Source organism: Podarcis tiliguerta (genome assembly GCF_965153285.1).
Source record: "Podarcis tiliguerta genome assembly, chromosome: 9".
Lineage (NCBI taxonomy): Eukaryota > Metazoa > Chordata > Lepidosauria > Squamata > Lacertidae > Podarcis > Podarcis tiliguerta.
In genome coordinates, this window is record NC_139542.1 from 57022029 (window position 1) to 57028746 (window position 6718).

At 46.7% G+C, this 6718-nt stretch overlaps 1 protein-coding gene across 1 annotated transcript in view; it reads left to right on the plus strand.

Moving 5' to 3' along the window:
- Nucleotides 1-6718, plus strand: part of LOC310685552 (uncharacterized protein) — a 945613-nt gene that overhangs the window by 477609 nt on the left and 461286 nt on the right. The window lies entirely within an intron of this gene.

Sequence of the window (6718 nt, forward strand, 5' to 3'; positions counted from 1 at the left end):
GGTGAAAGGATAACAAAAGGAGCAGTGGAAAGGGTAAGAATTCATACAGGTGAATGAAATGGATGCAATACATAGCTGCTGTTTTAACCTCCCATTGTCAGGTACACAGTTAACCCTAATCTCTCCCCCCCCCCCCTCCCGGTAACAGCTATTTAACATTGTGTTAAGTTTTGCTTTAAGGTTCACTTGGAATTGTGCCACTGATTCCAACACCCTCCCACCCTAACGTGCGGTAAAAATATATTAGGCACTAATGCTGCAATGGACATTGCTCTTTAATGTGCCATTGGTCCTCCTGCTCTGCTGCTGCTTTGCTGACTTGCACTTTTGAAAGACAACTGCTTGCCTGATCGATAATCTTCTTGGGAAGGGGAAAATGCAGGATGGTTCTCATAAATTGATTTCTAACCCTGCATCTTCAGCAAGAAAAAACAAACTGCCACTACGGAAAGGAGGGAAATGTTCTCACCTGGCCAGGTTGCAAGTGGCTGGCCTGATCTTGGAAATGAGGGAAGTGTTTCTGTGTCCTGACCAAAAAGACTAGATAAAAACATTTGATAATGACTCATAAATCTTCCTTCCCCATAAAAAAAAAAGATACTTCAACTTGGACTGATGTTCCTTGCATTAACATTCATTCATATTCCTGGGTGCTTGACAGAGGGGGGGGGACCATAATAATAATAATAATAATAATAATAATAATAATAATAATACAGTGGTACCTCGGGTTAAGTACTTAATTCGTTCCGGAGGTCCGTTCTTAACCTGAAACTGTTCTTAACCTGAAGCACCACTTTACCTAATGGGGCCTCCCGCTGCCGCTGTGCCGCTGCTGCACAATTTCTGTTCTCATCCTGATGCAAAGTTCTTAACCCGAGGTACTATTTCTGGGTTAGCGGAGTCTGTAACCTGAAGCGTCTGTAACCTGAAGCATATGTAACCCGAGTGTAATGGTTCTAGGGGTTGCTTGTGTGTAAGTTGCCCTTACTCCTGGCTAGGTTGCCTGGTTGAACCCTTCTTGTCTGGACAGCCTCAAGTACCGTGGCTGCCTCAGTCGCTGGCAGAATCCGTCAGTGGGCGTTTCTTGAACCTCTTCCAGCATAGAAGCTGTTTGACGCCCAGTCTCCTCCTACTCTGCCTGCGTGGAAGTCTTCTGCGCAAAGTGGGTGTGGGCAGCGGAGTACCCGTGCCCTCTCTGCTGGTCTCCGGCGAGGAGTCCTGGAGCCACCTCTCTGATTCCCCCTTTGCCCCCCTTCTCCACTGGTGTTACGCTGATTTCCTTCCCCAGCGGATGGGCTACCTCTCTCCCTACTGGGACCCTCTCCGCCATCCCTCTGGAGCCTCCTCTCCGCCTCCAGCTCCGATGGCAGTTCCCTGACACCGAGGTACCACTGTAATAATAATAATTTATTATTTATACCCTGCCCATCTGGCTGGGTTTCCACATCCACTCTGCGCGGCTTCCAACAAAAGATTAAAATACAAAAATCAAGCCATCAAAATATAAAGACAAAAAATAATAAACATAGCCACAAAACCAGAGATAGAACTATAGCTGAGTGATGGGAATATCTGTTTTGCATGCAGAGGGGCCCAGGTTCAATGCTAAGAAATTCCAGTTTGTGCTGGGAAGGCCCTCTGAAACCCTGGTCAGTGTCGACAATACTGAGATAGCAGCAAGGCCATTTCCTAGGTTCCATAACATAAAAGCTGTACAAAACAGGAAGTAGGATTAAAACTGTATCTAAAAAGCTCGGTGGACGGAGGCAGTACTTGTTGCTAAAAGAACAGAGAGGTAGGTGCCAGGCAAATGTCTCTGGAGAGAGTCTGCCACATCTGGGGCACCCCCCCCCCCCAAAAGGTCCTCTCTCTGCTCACCTTCTTGGTAGTGGCGCCCACCCTGTGGAATGCCCTCCCAACAGATGCCAAGGAGATGAGTAAATATATAACGTTTAGAAGACATCTGAGGGCAACCCTGTATAGGGAAGCTTTTTAATGTTTTATTATGAAATCCAGCCAGATGGGTGGGGTAGAAATAATAAATGATGATGATTATATATTGGAAGCTGCCCAGAGTGGCTGGGGCAACCCAGTTAGATGGGCAGGGTACAAATAATAAAAATGTTATTACTATTAGGAAATGCTGTATTCACTTCTCCCTCTTTGGGCTCTTCTGATTTCTGTGTACCAGTAAACACATGGTCTAACTTTCGCAGCATATGTAATTGGCAAATATGCCACGGCAGTAATTCTCTTCCCTTCTGCAAACTGCTGGAATTTCTTGCATATTATTCAGGGCCTCTTTTGTATGTGTGCCGAAACCATATCAGTGGAGGCCTTCAAGGAACTGCAACTGTGGATATGGAAAGCATTTTAATTTCCCTCCCTTAGCTATTTTAAGCAAGCAGGTCTTTACCCCATCATCACACCTCTGGCCTCTAATTTCCATAACAAGGAGATCCCAACTAACTGCTACTAATATCAAGGATGGGTCTGCATACATTTCCTTGCCTTTCAAATCCATTGGAAAGGGCGCAAAAGACTGGAGAGCAGCTATCTCCTGCCGTATACAGAGTAGATCTGCAAATTCCCTTTTGTGTATTATATATATGCATCTGGAAGCTGCCCTCATGAATAAGACTGAAGAAGTAAAAAGGCCCAAAGGGTGCTGGGAAAGATCCAAGGGGGGGAAGGGACTAATCTGAACCAGAGTATAGAAGATGATGATGATGAAGAAGAAGAAGAAGAGGAGGAGTTTGATATCCCCCCTTTCACTCCCTTTAAGGCGTCTCAAAGCGGCTAACATTCTCCTTTCCCTTCCTCCCCCACAACAAACACTCTGTGAGGTGAGTGGGGCTGAGAGACTTCAAAGAAGTGTGACTAGCCCAAGGTCACCCAGCAGCTGCATGCGGAGGAGCAGGGAAGCAAACCCAGTTCACCAGATTATGAGTCTACCGCTCTTAACCACTCCACCACACTGGATCTCAGAGGGTAACAGTCAGCAGGATATGGCAGCAAGAAGCAAGGCATGGATTTCAGTGTGAATCCATCCTATAACACAGAAGAAGAAGAAGAAGAAGAAGAAGAAGAAGAAGAAGAAGAAGAAGAAGAAGAAGAAGAAGAAGAAGAAGAAGAAGCAGCAGCAGCAGCAGCTTTAGAAGGTCACCTGGCAGGTATATTTATATTTATGGAAGCTGAACGATTGCTATTGCTCAATGGCTGCCACCCTCACTGCTGTGTTAAGGTGAAGAAAGGCACTTGGGTAAACAAGTAACAGTGGATACTATTTTTGTTTAGGAGAAGAGGCTGCCGATTGAGCCTGTCCGCAGCTTCCGTTGAAACATCTGGAGCGCTTGGCTTCCTGCCCTGGCACATTATTGCCATCTGGGCCTTTTTAGATGCTGCGGACTCCATTCACTAATTGTGAAGCTGCTGATAAATCGACTGGCCCTCAGAAGAAGGAATAATTGCACAGACCAATCATGTTTATCCAGGAAAAGCGTTCTCAGATATCACAGAATCAATACAGAAGCGTTTATTAGTTTGGTTAACATTGGGTGATGTTTTTTCCCAAGCATTGGGAGGAAAAGGGAACTGGATTAAAAAAAACAACAGTGGGGGGAAATGTTGGGAATAGAACATTTTATTTAAAAACTGCAGTTGCCAATACATTTCAGATGCTGGCTTTTTTTCAGGAGGCATTCTCCTCCTCTTCTATCCCATTCATTGTGATCCTTCACTCAAAACATCAAGCCTTGGCGTGGGTAAGTCATCTCCAAACTTGCAGGTGGAATTTGATCCCGGAACCTACTAGTTCACAGTCACTACGCAGCACAAACTCATGTCTGGGTTCAGCAGAAGGCTCCATAAATCTCCACAACAGAGAGCTTCCATAATTTGCGCTACAAACATTAATCTATGGACGCTTCCTCTGTTTTGAATAGTTCTGATGTAGACATAAAATACCCCGAAAGAGCAAGTGCTTTCAGTCCGTAAATTAATTTGTTACGTCGAGGGGGGGGGGAGTGAATTTTTAAAATCTCGCAGTAGCCCCCCAACGAATGGTTTGGCTTTAATCTTTAATTAAAGAATGCAGGGGAGTTAAACGGGCATGAAACAATTTTGTTACACACTGTATGGGGAATGGCTGTTGATGCTGGGCCATGCTTCATGCAAAGTAATGTGAAGTGATGCGCTGTAATTTGTGATGCAACGGCCTGCAAATCTGCACGCCAGGAAATTGACTGGGCTGTTATTTCCCTGCGGATTCAAACATGATCACCACTACAGAGAGAGATGGAGAGAGTTTGCAGAAACGGCTCTCTTCTTCCCCCCCTAGCGCTGTCAGGTGATTAAAAGGCTATGTTAATTGATCAGCTGATTGATTTTTAGATTTGTAACACAAAATAACCCCAAGGGAATCCTCCCACTACCACCTTGCTTGTGTTTTCTGTTTCTGGTGGTCATCTAGTCCTCTTCTGATGACAGCCTGGTTCTGTGGACCTGTTTTGTTCACTTCTTTAAAGAAATCTAGTTTTGAAGTCTGCGCAGCAGTTGTGGCCCCACCAAGTGAGGGGCTATAGAAATGCAGATCCGTAAAGGTTTATAAACCCCTAATTAATATTTTCTGATGTGGCCACAGTGCCTCTGGCAAGCGCTTGGTAGACAAGACAAGTAACAGGGAAAATACTAGGAAAAACTTCACCTGCAACATCCAAAAGCATCCGCCACCCAACTCCACTTTCCCCCAGGAAGATGCAGCCAGTCTGGCTGGTCCCTCCTATTCAGCTAGATCTTTTCATTGCTTCTCCTTCTTCCTGCTATGGGCAGCCCAACCCAAACCATGCCAATCCAGGACTATCTCCGGTGCCATTTTTCTAGAAAAAGAGGTGCTGGCACTCACCATGAACTTCTCCCTTGTTCTCTGGTCATGGCAATGGCACCCACCTGAGAGGTGCCGGGGCTGTGCTCTGGTGAGCTCAGGCTGAAAAAAAGCCCTGACTATCTCCAGCCCATTTGGATGAAGCCCATATTTCCTCAAATCAGCCCATTTGGTTGAAGATTTGGCTGAATCCAGTGCACAGCCCAGTCCATATAAACCAGATACTATTGTCCTTTCTTAGGTGATGGGGGACAAAGTCGGAAAACTCCGGTTTTATAATGTTAAAACCACCCTTCTAAATTCTTCCCTCTCGGTATACTGGCTCCCCGTTATTCTGTTTTGTATTCTTCAAGTGGTTGGTTTGCTGCAGATGTATTGTTTGTTGACGATTCCTTCCCCATAGACTGGCTGAGTGAGCTTTGTACATTACATGCTCAGATTCAATTCTGGCTTCCAGGAGACATATTTAGGAATTACCTTGGCTCTGCAAAGGGTTGTTTCTGCTGTGACAGCAGGTGGTAGTTTAGTGGCAATTTTGGAATCAAACATTGCTGTACATTATGTACAGTACAATGGAGCTTACAGAACCATTTGTCTTGAAAAAGGGAAACGGCAACCCAATGGGCTGAAATTCAGTTAGCTCATGTGGCGCTCTAATAACATGTTCCCGTTGTCCTGTCCCATAATGTAATCCTTCAGCATCATAATAATTCCATTTAAAAAACAAACACATTTCTCATGTTTGAATAAACTCTTTGTACAAGGCGCCAAGACAAACTTGTGTTTGGATAATTTAAAACCGAAGGCCTGGAGAAAAAGATTCAGTTTCTAATCAGTATGTGAAATTCAGCGGCTATGTGGAATTGCAGTTTCTCGTGTCCAGCCCTGCTTAACTTTGCCATTTTCCGTTCCATGGTTTTTTCTTCTTCTGAAGACATTTGCCTTTCCATTCTTGACGCCAGCGTCAAACTTAGATGGCAAAAGGAGATTGCAAACTCCATGTTTTGCCAGTGGCGTAGCGTGGGTTGTCAGCACCCAGGGCAAGGCAAGTAATTTGCGCCCCCTAACCCGGGGCAAGGCAAGTAATTTGGGCACACACCCCCCCCCCCTGCACTGTCCCTCCCCCAGATAGTCCCTCGCTCTCTCACCGCACCACACCGCACGCCTGGCACCCTCCCCTCCACAGTGGGCGGCGACCCGGCAGCTCAGATTGGATTTGCACAGCCAGCACTGCAGTGAGAGTGAGTGACCCAGGTAGGGGCAGAGAGCTGCGAGTGTGAGCACCCCCGCCCCCCTGATGTTGCGCCCGGTGCGGCCGGGCCCCCCTGCACCCCCCACGCTACGCCACTGTGTTTTGCCCATGTAATTTGGCAGTAGCAGAAGATGGGATGGGGTGGCAGCCATTACCTGACCTCCCAGCTGTTGCTGCCTTCTGGGAGGAGAGCTGGCAGGGAGGTCAGTGCTATGCAAAAACACCAGTGGAGCCAAAATGTCCTCTAGTCCTGGCCCGGGACATCTTACTGCACCATCCAGACATGAATTACTACCTCCATCTATTGCCCTCACCCCCGGCCATAAAGGTAAAGGTAAAGGGATCCCTGACTATTAGCTCCAGTCGTGGCCGACTCTGGGGTTGCGGCACTCATCTCGCTTTGTTGGCTGAGGGAGCCGGCGTACAGCTTCCAGGTCATGTGGCCAGCATGACTAAGCCGCTTCTGGTGAACCAGAGCAGCGCACAGAAACGCCATTTACCTTCCTGCCAGAGCGGTACCTATTTATCTTCTTGCACTTTGACGTGCTTTGGAACTGCTAGGTTGGCAGGAGCAGGGACTG